This window comes from Oryctolagus cuniculus, chromosome 2 (assembly GCF_964237555.1).
Source record: "Oryctolagus cuniculus chromosome 2, mOryCun1.1, whole genome shotgun sequence".
Taxonomy (NCBI): Eukaryota; Metazoa; Chordata; class Mammalia; order Lagomorpha; family Leporidae; genus Oryctolagus; species Oryctolagus cuniculus.
In genome coordinates this window covers 149,201,453-149,218,009 of record NC_091433.1, presented here as the reverse complement: position 1 = coordinate 149,218,009, position 16,557 = coordinate 149,201,453, and the positions used below count along the sequence as shown (strand labels likewise).

Genomic DNA, 16,557 nt, shown 5'->3' with positions numbered 1-16,557 from the left:
AAAGCCACTCCTCTGCCTGTGCTCCTGGTTTCCAGTAATAGACTGACACCACCATCCACCTATTTTCCACAGGTAGAAACCTGAGTCATCTTCAACTCCTCCCAAAGTTCTAACTCAGAAATAACTCTTCATTGCCCTTGATCATCCCACCACTTTTTTATCTGAATAATAGGTTATAAAGTCTTCTGACAGCTCTCTCTGCCACCAGCTTTTCTGACTCCAGCCTACAAGGGGCTCTTTCTATAAAACAAATTGGATCACATCGTGGTCCCATTTAGAAACTTTACAGATTCTGTGTACCTAGGAATGAAGCCAGACACCTTGGGATGGCTTCTCCCTAGCCCCACCCTTTGTAATCTCAGCCTTCTTCACTGCCAGGGTCCTTATGTCCAATGAGCATCTGATGACCTTCCCGTTCCTTGCCTTCTTTTCTTCCTTTTTACTCCCCTTGTCATTACCTGAGTCCAGCCTTAACTATATCACATCTGGACTACCCCAAGAGCAGGAGCATCTCGTCTTTCTTTGCTCTAGTCTACACTACACTGTCCAAAAGACACCTTTGACAGAGGTCCCCACTAGCTATGAATAGAGTTCCCACTTCTCACTCTAGCTTTCATGGCCCTCATAATCAGGCCACTTCCTTGTGTTCCAGCCTCATCTTTCACTGTCCCCTCCGTGCAGCCTTCACCCCAGATAACCAGTTACTCTCCACTCCTTGAACACTGGTAGGCCACTTCCATTCCATATCTCTTATGCTGTTCCCTGCACTAGCCTGTTACCTTCCTGCCTTCTATTTCCAAGGAAGCTTTCCATTATTAGATCTCAAGCTGAAAATAATCTCTTTTTCCTTTAATGTCTCATAGTTCTTAATTTAAATTGGGGATCTGCCTCACTTTATCATTCAGCTTCAAAAGCCTTGCTTTGTCTTCATATGTATATATTTGCATGTAACACAGTACTTCCCACATTACAGCTAAAAATTTTCCTTACAAATAATTAGATAAATACTTATTGGGTGAAATATATTTTTCAATTAAGGGTGCTTTCACATCTACTACCATCTCAGAACAGCCACCTGAGGGAAGCAGAACAGGTATTAATTGTCCCAGGTGCCAGAAAGGGTAGGGGCCTTTCCTTAAATCCTACTGCAGTGCTATGCCAGATGAACAAAATTCACTTCCCCTGGCTTTAGCATTGAAGTGGGGCTTTTTCCATCAACTCTGTTCTCATAGTTCTAAGTCTGTCCTGTGCCATTTCTGGTCCCAAAGCCCCTTGCCTCACCCCCATTCCCGGTTTGCCTTCCAAGCCACACCCCCGGTAGCTGTACAGCACAGCCTTCCGCCAGTCTCCCCACCCTCTGTGACATCTGTCCCAGGGACTCAGCAAGAAGCACAGAGCTAGTGTGTAGGAAATGTGCTGCCCTCCTGTGATGAAAGGTGCATTTGTCATTGCTCCCAAGACACAGCAGCCCCATGTCTGTCGTGCAGCAAATGCTGGATCTTTGCAGCTGCTACCCACAAGCAGCAGGAAGCCATGATCCCAGCCCACTGCTCTCCTCGTTTGACGCACTCTCTTAAATATACCGTTTTCTCATTTTCATTAATAATCCTTCTTTAACACCTGATCAGCCTCACTGTCTGCTCTAGGTTAAAGCCTATTATTCTATTAGAGTTTGACATTTGGAATGCAATGAGGCATTCATGCACAGGTAGTGCTAATGGGGAAAATGGCTTGAGTCAGGGTTTTTTGTGTCATGCAGTTTTGAAAATGGGAGGGATCGATAAAAAAACAGAAGGCTGCTTCTGCACCAGCCACATAGAGCTGGGTTCAAAGCAAACCATGGTTTTGGGTTCCGGACATATCTGTGACCTTTCCTGCCACCTGGGGATTTTTTACCAGGTAGGCATAGCTCCTAGACCATGAGTCTAGAAAGAGCCTGGAGCTGCCTAAAGGAAATTAGGCAATAGGCCTAATGACAAGTCAGTGAGCCTAAAGAAATGTAATAGAATGGGCATCAAGGTAGACAAGGGCCTGGTAGCCCTGGCAGGAACTAAGAGCAAGAATACCACCCAAGGGTTGGATGGACTGTCTGAGCACTATGCCCAGTACAAGAAAGATGGAGGGGCTGGCACTGTGGCGCAGCAAGTTAACGCCCCGGCCTGAAGTGCTGGCATCTCATATGAGCGCCGGTTCTAGTCCCAGCTGCTCCTCTTCCTATCCAGCTCTCTGCTATGGCCTGGGAAAGCAGAGGAAGATGGCCCAAGTCCTTGAGCCCCTGCACCCATGTGGGAGATCCGGAAGAAGCTCCTAGCTCCTGGCTTCAGATTGGTGCAGCTCCAGTCATTGCTGCCAATTGGAGAGTGAACCAGCAGATGGAAGACCTCTCTCTCTCTGTAACTCTGTCTTTCAAATAAATAAAATAAATCTTAAAAAAAAAAAAGATGGAGCCAACTTTTGCCAAGTGGCATTGTGTACTGAAGATCAGGGAACATAGCCCCTCAGCGCTCACCATGAGGGAGAACACCAACATTCTGGCCTGTTACACCAGCATCTGCCATTAGAATGGCATTGTGTCCACTATGGAGCCTGCAATCCTCTGTGGTGGGGCCCATGACCTGAAGTGCTGCCCTTATGTCACTGAGAAGGTGCTGGCTGCCATCTACAAGGCTCTAAATGACCGCATCTACCTGAAAGGCACCTTGCTGGAGCCCAAGGCCATGCCTGCAACCTAGAAGTAATCTCACAAGGAGACTGCCATGGCAGCTCTCACAGCATAGTGCCGCACAGTGCCCCACCCCCGTCACTGGAGTCACTTTGCCGTCTGGCACCCAGAGTGAGGAGGAGGCACCCATCAACCTCAACGCCATCAACAAGCACTTCCCTGACCTCCACCTATATAGGACATGTCCTGCAGGCCTCTGTCCTGAAGGCCTGGGCTGGGAAGAAGGAGAACCTGAAGGCTGCCCAGGGGTATGTGCAATGGACCCTGACCAACAGCCTCACCTGTCTAGGAAAGCACACCCCAAGTGGTCAGGCTGGGGCCACAGCAGCAAGGCCCTCTTCATCTCTAGCACACGTACTAAGTGGAGGTGTTCTAAGGAGGCCCTCAACACTCCAGGATCCCACCCTACCCCTGTACACTCACTCTTGAAGACGGGGCCTCAGTGAGGGTTCCAGAACGTGTTTCCCATCACTCTTGCCTCGTGACTTTGGGTTATGGTATCGTCTGTGTACAGTAACTCCATCGCTTTTTCCAGTTCACTGCCATTAAACAACTACTGAAGGAGAGAAAAAAATAATAATAAATGTAACTGAATGTGTTTGCTTTTCCTGCCTCTGACTTGCCAGTGTTCAGGGCTGCTGGTTTTTTGTTTTGCTTGCTTGAAATGTATTATATTGAATAAAATAAATTTTTAAAATAAAAATAAAATATATTATCTTTTTTTTTGTTTTGACAGGCAGAGTGGACAGTGAGAGAGAGAGACAGAGAGAAAGGTCTTCCTTTTGCCGTTGGTTCACCCTCCAATGGCCGCCATGGCCGGCGCGCTGCAGCCGGCGCACTGCGCTGATCCGATGGCAGGAGCCAGGTACCTATCCTGGTCTCCCATGGGGTGCAGGGCCCAAGCACTTGGGCCATCCTCCACTGCACTCCCGGGCCACAGCAGAGAGCTGGCCTGGAAGAGGGGCAACCGGGACAGAATCCGGCGCCCCGACCGGGACTACAACCCGGTGTGCCAGCGCCACAAGGCGGAGGATTAGCCTAGTGAGCCGCGGCACCGGCCAAAATATATTATCTTTTAAAAAACAGAGGTTTTTTTTTTTTTCTAAATGAAAACTGCTAGAGTAGTTGATAGCATTCCAGATATTTATTTGACTTTTTCCAGTCTGAACACTTTGTGCCAAACTTCCTCAGACTGGGGAGTCCCTGTGGTTCATCCAGAGGCAGCCAGTGCCTATGTTAGGACAATGCACTGGGCTGCTTCCATTTCTTAATCCAAATTATTTTTGTTTCAATGCCAACTTCCTTTTGATCTCTGGTTAAGATTCATGTCCTCTCCAACACTGTTCTCCTGACTGGGGCACCTGCTGCTACAGGGCATCTGCTTATTTATAGGGGCCTCATTCGACAGCCTTCAGTATCGTCCATGTGCTGGTGCTTTGTCAAGTGGGTCAGCACTAGAAGGGCCACAGACAAGGAGAATGACATCACCCTAACACAGCTGATGTATGTCCTTTAGTTCCTTCCTGAACCTGTCAATCAAAAATAAACATTTATATTTTGCATATTTACTCACTCATCTTTTATTCAGTAAACGCTGGCTGAATACATATGAACATGCACTGGATATATCCCTTCCCTTGTGGAATTTACAGCATTTGTGATTTCCCCCCTACATTTCCATTCTGTCTATAACTCCTCCAGCCTTTCTTCCTAAAGGTGTGCTAGAATCAAGAAGTCTGTGAGGTACCAGGAAGCAGTGGCAGGGACAAACACTGGCCCATACGACTACCCACACCATCCTCATTAATCAGGACCATTATTGTCCCTTGAGACATGGTAGCACTCTGCTTCTGTGCCATGTGAGGAGCCCAAGAGCCTTTCTAGGGCTGGGACTCTTGGTGTCCAGAATCCCACATCCCCAGGCTTAGCACATGGCCACTCCTTAGCTTCTGTGACCTTCTAGCTGTTGTGAAGCCAGATGTGGGTTAATGAGGAAGGTGAGACAGCCCATTCTCTGGAAAGTTCTCCTTGCTCTCTTCCTTCCCTTTCAAGAAAGTGAGGCATAATCTTAGCTTTCAGTTTAGCTGTTTCACAAGAAGGAAACATTGACTCCCCAAAGCTCCTGTTTTCCATATAGTCAACAATTTCAGAATCCCTGATTCTAAGTCTTACTAAGAAAAGAAGGAGAAATTAGAAGATGCCACAGAGACGACAAAACTGAAACCTGGAAGAGATGACGTCCATCACTTTGAGCTCCACATCCAGTCCCAGCCTGTAGAACACCCTCGGATCTGGAGCAAATGTTGGGAGTGGCCTGCTCTTCCGGGCTGCCTCTCACCCATCAGAAGTTCCAGAGATCTGTGGTGACATCCAGTCACGTGGAGCTGGGGGAGACCTTCAGCTCACATAGCTCCATGAGGAGGGAAACACATCATCCATCAGTAGTCTCCTCACCCTACGCCCTGCCTTCAATATAATTTCATTCCTACTCCATCAGATCAGAGTATACTGCTGATGCCCTGTCCTCCCTACACTGCAGCTCTTCCCTTGTCTTATCTTCCTGCATCCCTCCAAGGTGGCTTCTTCATGATAAAGGTGTCTGCTGTCCCTTTCTTTCCATCCAGTCTCAGCCCCCTCCACTTTGGTTGCCTTTATCTCTGGGGCAAATAAGTGAGATGCTCAGGGGAGAGGCCATAGAATCCTCCTGAGCACCCCTGCTCTGGGTCACCTGTGGCCTTGGTCCCCTGTAATCAGATTACATTAAGAGAGATTGATACAACTGCAGGGTAGGCAGGAGCAAATGTGAGCAGGGCCCACGCCAATTTTTCAAGCTGAAGGGAGCTGTGGGAATGTAAAGATGCTGAAACCCATTTTTTTTTTTTTTTTGGACAGGCAGAGTGGACAGTGAGAGAGAGACAGAGAGAAAGGTCTTCCTTTGCCGTTGGTTCACCCTCCAATGGCTGCCGCGGCCGGCGCGCTGCGGCCGGCGCACCGCGCTGGATGGCAGGAGCCAGGAGCCAGGTGCTTTTCCTGGTCTCCCATGGGGTGCAGGGCCCAAGCACCTGGGCCATCCTCCACTGCACTCCCTGGCCACAGCAGAGAGCTGGCCTGGAAGAAGGCAACCGGGACAGAATCCGGTGCCCCGACCGGGACTAGAACCCGGTGTGCCGGTGCCGCTAGGCGGAGGATTAGCCTAGTGAGCCACAGCGCCGGCCCTGAAACCCATTTTATAGTTGCAATAGTTGGTTCACTGACAGATCAAGTCCATTAATGTATTAAAAAATGTGTATGAACTTCGCCATGTGCTTACCACTGTGGGGTCCCTTGTAAAAAATGGGAAAAGCATATACATGTTTTTAGCATTTGAAGGGTTTCCACTTTAATATGGGAGAAAGGATGTATACAGATATGACTAAATGTTGAAAAGGATACGGACAACTGATATAAATTGAACACTCATTAAATGCTGAATGCTGTGCTAAATACTGCTATGCAAATGCAGTAATTTATGTATTCATTGCAACAACTTTATATGGTAGGTATTCATATTATCCCCATTTGCGGATGAGAAAGCTGAGGCACAAAGATTAACTTGCCCAAGTCCTAGTCCAAACTGACAAGGATAGTTTATGAAAGTTCGTTAAGCTTGATTTCTAGTAGCAAAAAGGCAGAACTATGTAATTATCCAACAGTAAAAGAATGCTATATTAATTATGAGAGCCACACAAAACAATATTGCAGACATTAAACACATATTGAAGGAGATAAAATACACAGGAAAATGCTCATAAGTTGTTTTTTATTTATTTGAGGCAAAGAGAAATAGAGACAGACAGACAAAAAGAACTCCCATCCTCTGATTTACTCCTCAAATACCCAAAATGACCAGGTCTAGGTCAGGCCAAAACCAGCAGCTATGAAGTCAATCCAGATTTCCAACATGGGAAGCAGGGACCATGTTATTTGAACCATCACCAGTGCCTCCCAAGGTACATAATAACAAGAAGATGGAATCAAGACTGGACTTAAACTCAAGCACGCCCATATGAAGTGTGGACATCCCAACTAGCATCTTAAACATAACCAAATGCCTACTTTTCTTGTCATGTCTTAACTAAAAAAGAGTAGGGTATAAGTTGTGCATACTGTATGAACCAATTTTGTGTGTGGCAGGGAGATAATATACGAGAAAGAAAGAAGGGGTAGGAGAGAGAAATGGAAGATGGCAGGAGATTGAGAAATCAAAGGAAATTTATCAAAGTGTTCATAGAGTACAAAACTTTTCATTTTGTACATTAAAAATATGTGCAGTTCATCGCATGTCAGTTACACCTCAATAAGGTGTTAAAAATGTCAACAGAGGGTTTCTGGGTTATAGATTCACACGTGATTTTAGTTTATTTTATTCTCTTTTTGGTTTAAATAGTCTATAAGGATTATACATGGTGCTAATAATGCTGGGAAGTTAAATGGTAATTTTAGGAAGACTTTTTGAAAGGACCTCTGAGAAACAATAGCAGGAGAGAAAATTCTCATTTCACTAATGCAGGGGGAAGTGCAGTGGTGGATTTGTATTCAGTAACCCCCAAGTTCATTCCAACATGCAACGAGGGAAGGGGACCATTGAAGTACCCAGAGCACCCAGCCTCATGGACCATGCTTGATAAATGGTGGCCGTCGGTACCACCGTTGCCATCACTGTTGTTGCTGCCCTCTCAGCTTTGCTGGCATATTTACATTCTGATATTAGGTGAGGAAAAACACCTCGGTGGAGCAGATGGCTCATGCATTGACAGATTCATTGGAAACATCAATGAGTAATCGGGTGTTGGAGCTGGTGATCTTTTCCTGTCATAGACTCCGTCGGAGGCTTTCATTCCCCCTGCCTGTGGGATTAGTAATGGAGAGCACTTCCAGACTATTAGTGTATAAAACTATAATGCAAAAACTTTTTACTAAAATTAATGATGCCAGGCCAGCCATAAAGAAATTCATCTCCCAAGTGACACGCTCAGCAGAGCCACACCAACCTCTGAAACAGATGTCTAGACAATTTGACTTTGAAGTGCATACCCCAAGCCTGAGCAGCCTGAAGTTTCCCAGCCAATGCCCAAAGTTCACAAGAGATCAAGCAGGAATAGAGGATTTGAAGATTATAAATAAACGTACTCATAGGGAAAGTGGAGCAAGGATAGCAAACTAAAAATTGATTGCCCAGAGAGGATGAGTCATCAGTGAAACCATAAAAGACCATCTTGCAGTGATCACACACAGCAAATTCATTGTCCTTAAACATTAACTGCATGTCACACTAGGCCTCCCATCAGCAGACTGCAAAAGGCCCAGAGCTGGCCTTGTTAAGCTTTCCAGACACCCCCACCCCCAGCAAAGAAGCTATCCATTTCTCCTCCAGTATTTTTGAAGGCTCACATGGCAGTGAACACATCTGAAACTGATGCCCTAGATTCCTCTTGTTCCAGCCACTTGAAATAATTTGGTCTGGGTCAGTCTGGCCTGTCTGATCATTTTAAGGCATTACATTCTTGATTAGGTATTTTAGGACTAACAATCCTAACAGGTGGACAAGGACAAACCAGTGCAACCTGAGACAGCCTCCAGCTGCTGAGGCAGCAGGAAAGTCATTCTTCTGATTTTGTTTTGTCCTTTGAAGACTCAAAACCACCCAGGGCAATCCAGCCAGGTCATTTATAATAACCTGCTTTCCTGAAACCTGCTTCTGCAACAGTGTGGGTGTGTTTTCAGACACTTGAAATTTACCTCCAGAGCCTTGAGATTTTACTGCAAAACAAGTCTAAATGATACAGAGATTTGATGGTGCCTGAAAAACTACTGTGCTCACTGCCCTTGGGAGATGAGCCAGACATCAATCCTGTTATGAAGGAATGCAAGGGCTTGTGAGGGGCAATAGGGCAGACTACAGACCTACAGAAATGGATAGGAAATGTCAAGGTCATACAGGAAGTATGGTAAGAAACTAAACTGTTAAGAAAAGAAACAACTGTCATTTGATGCAGTGGGTCAGGAGAGAGTTGAACAGTGGATGGTATTTGAGCTGGGACTTAAAGGGTGCATAAGAGAGACATGGAAGAGTGGTATTACAGCATACCCCCAAAAGGGGAGGTCCTTGCAGAGGACCTGTACTGACACGAGACCAGGAAAGCATAAATAAGAGTCAAAAATATGTCTACCATAACCTACTCAAGGATCACAGAGAAGTCACCAAATTGGTCTAAAAATCATCATAGAAGAGCCAAGATCAAAAACAAGTCGCCCAATATATGCACAAGTGGCAGCAAGCACCAGAGTCCATTACATCTTCTGAGATACCAGCTAGCAAGGATGGTTAAAGAAGAAAGGGGTTGGGTAAATATATTGTAGCACATCTTTATAGTACACTATATGCACTCATTAAATATGATTACATATATGTATATTTATTCACATGGAAATGAGTCTTCAATATAAGATGTGAAAAGGAGGTTAAAGAATGTCATAAAAAGATTATCTACGTATATTGCAAGAGGAATCCTACTCTATTAACTTATATGTACAAGAAATGCATCATCTATTCATGTGAACTTGGATCTTACTTTTGACCCATCTCAGTCAGTCATAGGCCTTCTCTCACACCCATACCATTGCACAAGAATCTCAGATGACACCCACATGACAAAGTATAGCCTCTTCTCCAGTCCACCCTTCTACCTACCAATCACCTCAATGTCCATTCCTCCATGCTCCATGAAGTTCACCTGTGCCAAGCTTATAACAGGAAAATTCAAAATAGCTATTAACAGGATGGGAATTACTCTCTCAAACAAAAGAATCTAGAGGTAGGCAATCAAGGGCTGTTATGGCTGCTCTACAGAAGAGCCTTCTATTTTTCTCCCCACTATTCTAGAACATGGCTTTCACCATCAAGGTAACCTCAAAAAACCAAGAGTTTTAAGATCTCTGCCATCATAACCTCATTGCAGGACAGAAGGATGACAGGCAGAGACAGAAAAAAAATCTCTTCCTTGAAGTACCATACAAAGTAACTTTATCAAATGACTGCAAAGAAGATTGAGCAATATCTTTATACCAGTTGCACATGGAGCTGAAGTTCTGTTTCTAAGAATAAAGCAGAAATTGGATGTCAAGGTAAGTAAATAGCTCCATCTTCCATCAATGTCTAAGTTGAGAAGAGAAGGGTTATAGCAGATCTTTGAGGATCACCATCAAGGGACAATCAAAGTACAAGCAACACATGGAGGAAACTGAGAGAAAGCCATCATAAAGAAGACATTCTGAAAGATAAATGCCAAAAAAAGGCAAGGGGAAGATTTTTTAAAGGGAATTCATTAGCAGGGTAGGATAAGTTGGATAAATTATCCTAACAGATAATTCAATTGTCTCAAGAAAAAAGATCTCTGGAGAGTAAAACTTTTGTTATATCCTGCCCAGGGGATTAGCATTGCCCTAAACACAGTAGATAGATAGATTCCATCTTGTTTAAGGAGCCATTCTATCAAGCTAACATTGCAGATAACTGAAGCCCCTGTGCCTGTGTATCCTCGGAGGGCACAGTCACACAAGTATTGGGAATTCTTCATGGCTTGGCCTTAATTTTCCTCAAATGTTCATGGTTTCAGGAGCATAAATACAATGAACCTTCTTATTATAAGAGATGGTTTAGCCAGAGCTACTCAGAAAGCAAGCCAAGCATCTGTTCACAGTATAGTAAGAAAACAACTAACATTTATTAAACGCATATTACCTGCTAGGCACTTTGCTAACACTCAATGAGTATTTGCTGCTTGTGTGTATGTGTGTATCATGTTTGTATGTAATTAATATACAAAATGCTCTGGGAGGCAGTGTCTTAGTCAGTTTGGCAGCCATAACCAGATACCATGGCCTATGTGGCTGAAACAATAAATATTTGTTTCTTACAGGTCTGGGAGCTGGGAAGTCAAGGTCAAAGTGCCAGCAGATTTGGTGTCTTGTGAGGGCTCTCGTCTTGGTTTGCAGATGGCTGTCTTCTCATTATGTATGTCCTCACTTGGCATTTCATTGGTTTGTGCATAAAGGGAAAGATCTTGTGTCCTCATCTCTTTTTTTTTAATTTTTTTTAACTTTTATTAAATTAATATAAATTTCCAAAGTACAGCTTATGGATTACAATGGCTTCCCCCCCCATAACGTCCCTCCCACCCGCAACCCTCCCCTTTCCCACTCCCTCTCCCCTTCCATTCACATCAAGATTCATTTTCGATTCTCTTTATATACAGAAGATCAGTTTAGCATTCATTAATAAAGATTTCAACAGTTTGCTCCCACACAGAAACATAAAGTGAAAAATACTGTTTGAGTACTAGTTATAGCATTAAATCTCAATGTACAGCACACTAAGGGCAGAGATCCTACATGGGGAGTAAGTGCACAGTGACTCCTGTTGTTGACTTTACAAATTGACACTCTTGTTTATGGCATCAGTAATCACCCTAGGCTCTTGTCATGAGCTGCCAAGAATATGGAAGCCCCTTGAGTTCACTGACTCTGATCATATTTAGACAAGGCCATGGTCAAAGTGGAAGTTCTCTCCTCCCTTCAGAGAAAGGTACCTCCTTCTTTGAAGACCTGTTCTTTCCACTGGGATCTCACTTGCGGAGATCTTTCATTTAGTTTTTTTTTTTTTTTTTCCCAGAGTGTCTTGGCTTTCCATGCCTGAAATACTCTCATGGGCATTTCAGCCAGATCCGCATGCCTTAAGGGTTGATTCTGAGGTCAGAGTGCTGTTTAGGACATCTGCCATTCTATGGGTCTGCTGTGTATCTCACTTCCCATGTTGGACCATTCTCTCCCTTTTTGATTCTATCAGCTAGTATTTGCAGACACTATTCTTGTTTATGTGATCCCTTTGGTTCTTAGTCCTATCATTATGATCAGTTGTGAACAGAAATTGATCACTGGGACTAGTGAGATGGCATTGGTACATGCCACCTTGATGGGATTGAATTGGAATCCCCTGGTATGTTTCTAACTCTACCGTTTGAGGTAAGTCAGCTTGAGCATGTCCCGAATTGCATATCTCTTCCCTCTCTTATTCCCATGATGAGGACCCCACTCTCATGACCTAACCTAACCAAATTGCCTCCCAAAAGCTACATCTCCAAATACCATCACACTGGGGATTAGGGCTTCAGCATGCCAATTTTGGAGGAACACAAACATTCCATTCATAGCAAGAAGATAGCATTCTCATCAGTTTGCAGGTGAGAAATAAGAGGGCCAGAGAGGTGAAATGGCTCATCCAGGAACAGAGGCCATATGGCCCCATGTCCATTGAAGCTTCTGCATATACTGCTGCCTCCATAGCAATGACACATTTTAGAAAATTTCATGCTATTTTTAGGAACAACTCCTTTTTCCACATTCCAATTTTGTCTGTCATCCTCTGGACTATGATGAGTTGGAAACCTAATTAGTGAGCTAGTGACAGTGAGGGTTTACACAGAGCAGCTCATTATTTTCTTCCCAGTGGGAAGTAATTCCGAAAGATTTGGAGGTCAGGGGTTCTCCAAATTCTCTAGATACTTGAAGACATTTTGATCACATTATCTGGAAAATAGCAGTAATTGCTAATATATATTGGGCACTAATATTCTAAGCATTTAACTTGTACCAACTCAATGACTTTATAAGGTAGATATTATTGTTATTATTATCCCTATTTTATAGAGAGAAAATTAAGGTACAAAAAGGTTAAGGTCACTTTTTCAAAAACCAGTTAATGAATACTGAAAATTGAACTTAAATCCAAACAGAATGACTCTGGAGCTTGTTCATTAACCACTCTAGTAAAATAAATTGTTCTCTTTTTTAATAGTGGGAGAATAGTTTACTTAGAAGGGCATCAGGTCTGAGCCTATCCCCCCTCTACAAAACGACCCTAAAGTATCAATTCCTGACAATTCTCACCAGGACAAAGGTAAAGGATGACAACCTCCTCACCTTCCCAAGCACAATGCTTAGGAAGCCTCCCAGGCCCTTTGACATCTAGGTTCTTTCATTTAGGTTCTTTGACATCTGCTTTAAAAAGCAGATGGCAGGGTCAGCCTTCCCCGCAATCCATGGGCCACTACTTGGAGGTGTTCAGTTTCTAGAGAGTAATTCCAACTGCAAAACATAACAACAGCCTGAGCAATCCCTTCAGATGAAGGAGGGGCATATTTGAGAGAAAATAGCCTCAGAAACATGCAGGCCAAGAAGAAACATTCCAGACGGAACAACGTGGGATTTGCTAACATCTTCATGCAGTTAATGTCAAGATATAAAGAGAGGCTTCTGGAAAGACGGCAGCTGAGTAAGACACTTGGGTGATCATTTCATGTACCAACTCACCTTTACGAGTGCTATGCAAGCCAAGTGAGACAATGCAATGCCTCGTTTTAGTATAACAATGAGAAAAGGTGCATTGAACAAAGCAGGAGGGAAAGAGCTGCCTGTGTTATCTTCTTCCAGCTCCAAGTAGCACAATGGGGAGACACACATCTTGCCTCCCACTTTGGAGAGGGACAGCAAATTAAGTTCAGACTCTTAGACTTGAAATCCAGTCCTAGGGTTTCCACAATAAAAGCCAGTGCCCAACAGGCCCCACAACTCCTGCCACAGGCCCTTACCTACATACTGGGATTGTAGACTTTCCTAAGTCAGGCAACTAAAGTACTTACTCTACCACCTCTCCCCTCAACCTCTAGCAGACAGAGGAGCAAGACTCCACAACCACTGGGGTGTAGGGCAGAAAAGAGAACTCAGAATCTTGTCTTAGAGCTCAGAATCTGGCCACAGGTATGACACTGAGCACCTGGTAAAGCTAAAGGATTCTACCCCCAGGCCAGCACTTGCCAGATGCAGCCTCTAGGGTTGCCCCAGCATGAAAGATCTGCACCCCCTGGGATGGACTTGTTCTGGTGTACATCGCTACCAGGCTCATGTGGGTCAGCACACAGTCCCAAGACTGCATAGAACCTGGTGCCTATGAAACCCAGTTGTGACTAAGTTTGGTCCAAGCCTGGGTCACCAAGGAGCTGCTTTTATCACCCGTCCTCCAAATCTTGGCAAGAAAGCAAGGAAGCATGAGACAGTGTCTTGGTACACAACACTGGGAAGATCCTAATGATCACCATCCCCAGACTACCAACATACAGAGCCTGTTGACCTGCCCAGGTACCAAGTGAGGTCCCAAAGTCCCAGCTGATTAGGCTTAATCCAGCCAATACCATCTGTGGCTCAGTGCAGCAGCTGGGCTGTGAGGTCAGAGAGATGATAGCAGTGTGGGTTTGGTCACACCCTCATGCCACATTAGTCAGGGAGGGTTGCAGACTCCAGATGTGATTTTGCACTATGGCATTGTAGGCCACAGGATTGGCTGTCTGGGCCTTCCCTAGCCCCAAGAGAAACTTTTAGGGATGGGATGGATTTGGAACAAATCTGAACTCATGGATTCACTGAGGCAATGACAGCAGCAGAACTGAGGTAAACCTGGACTTGGAGGGCCTCCCATTGCCAAAGCCCCAGAAATATCCACAGGCTCAGAGAAAATAGGCATACTGCTTAGACTGTCTGGAAGGACAGCTGCAAGTGAAGTCAATTACACACACTGGAAAGGAATAACCAATCCTTCAATGCACCAATAATGTTATATGCCAACAAACAGCAAGACCTCTCATAGACAACGTTGTGGCACAGCAACCACACAACCACATCTCATATGTGATGTTAGCACCCCATATTAGAGTGCTGGTTAGAGTCCTGACTACTCTGCTTTGGAGCCAGCAACATGTAAGGTGGACATTGTGGCACAGCAGGTAAAGTCACTGCTTGGGATTCCCACAGACCATATTGGAGTGCCAGGTATTAAGACCCATCACCACTTCTGATTCATCTTCCTGTTAATGCACATATGAGGAAATCAGCAGATGATGGCTCAAGACCTTGGAACTGGGACAAGCACTGTGGCACAGTGGCTTAACGCCTTGGCCTGAAGCACTGGAATCCCACATGGGCAACAGTTCGAGACCCGGCTGCTCCACTTCCAATCCAGCTCCCTGCTATGGCCTGGAAAAGCAGTAGAAGATGGCCCAAATCTTTGGGCCCCTGCACCCACATGGGAGACCCAGAAGAAGCTCCTGGCTCCTGGCTTCAGATCGGCGCAGCTCCAGTCATTGCAGCCATCTAGGGAGTGAACCAGCAGATGGAAGACCTCTCTCTCTCTGCCTCTCCTCTCTCTGTGTAACTCTGACTTTCAAATAAATAAATAAATCTTTTTTTAAAAAAAAGTCCAGTGCCATGGCTCACTAGGTCAGAGTTGGCCAGTGCCATGGCTCACTTGGCTAATCCTCCGCCTGCGGCACAGGCACCCCGGGTTTTAGTCCCGGTCGGGGTGCCAGATTCTATCCCAGTTTCTCCTCTTCCAGTCCAGCTCTCTGCTGTGGCCTGGGAAGGCAGTGGAGGATGGCCCAAGTGCTTGGGCCCTGTACTCACATGGGAGACCAGGAGGAAGCACCTGGCTCCTGGCTTCGGATTGGCGCAGCACGCTGGCCGTAGCGGCCATTTGGGAGGTGGACCAATGGAAGGAAGACCTTTCTCTCTCTCGCTCTCTCACACTGTCTAACTCTGCCTGTCAAAAAAAAAAAAAAAAAAAAAAAAAAGGCCTTGGACCCTTCCATCCATGGGATACTCAGAGGAGTTTCTGCTTCCTGGCTGCAACCTGACCCAGCCTGAACTGATGCAGGAATTTGAGGAATGACTAGTGGACAGTCTTCTCTTCTCTTCTCTTCTCTTCTCTTCTCTTCTCTTCTCTTCTCTTCTCTTCTCTCTCCCATCACTTTGCCTTTTAAATAAATAAATTTTAAAGAATTTAACGTGTAGATAAGCATGGAGAGCAAGTGTAGCGTTATTTATTTGTATTTCTTATCTCTTTTTGTTTCTTTCCTAACCTTATAATAAATGTCAAGTTGTCATTTTGTCGACTTTGACAAATGATATAGTTTGTTACAACCAAAATATGTTCTTTGCAAGCTTTATGGTAATTACAAAGCAAAAATATCTAATAGACCTAGCAAAATTAATAAGTAAATGCATACCACTACACAAAAATTACCTAAAACAAAGTAATGTTGCAACAGAGGAAGAAAGAAAAGGACAGAAATTAAATTACAAAAACACTATCAAAAAGCAGTAGGAAGACCTTACCTATCAATGATGACCTCAAATGTAAATGGATCAAATTCCCCAATAATTGACACAGAGGAGCAAAATGGATAAAAATAACAAGACATAACTGTATACTTCTTACAGAAAACTCACTTCATCTCTAAGGATATGCATAGATTGAAAATGAGAGAATGGGGGCCAGCACTGTGGCATAGAGGGTAAAACTGCCGCTTGCAGTACTGGCATTCCATATGGGTGCCAGTTCAAGTCCAAGTTGTTCCACTTCCAATCCAGCTCTTTGCTATGGCCTGAGAGAGCAGTGGAAGGTGGCCCAAGTCCTTGAGCCCCTGCACCCACGTGGGAGACCTGGAAGAAGCTGCTGGCTCCTAGCTTCAAATCGGTGCAGCTCCAGCCATTGTGGCCATCTAGGGAGTAAACCAGCAGATGGAAGACCTCTCTCTCTCTGTCTCTCTTTCTCTCTCTCCCTCTCTCTCTCTCTCTCTCTCTCTCTGCCTCTCCTTCTCTCTCTCACTGTGTAACTCCAACTTTCAAATAAATAAATAAATCTTGTTTTAAAAAAATGAAAGAATGGACTAAGACATTCCATGCAAAAG

General features: G+C 44.7%; 1 pseudogene; it reads left to right on the top strand.

Moving 5' to 3' along the window:
- Window positions 1-2,007: 2,007 nt before the first annotated feature.
- LOC100340990 (fructose-bisphosphate aldolase A pseudogene) lies at window positions 2,008-3,151 on the top strand (annotated as a pseudogene).
- Window positions 3,152-16,557: the final 13,406 nt, after the last annotated feature.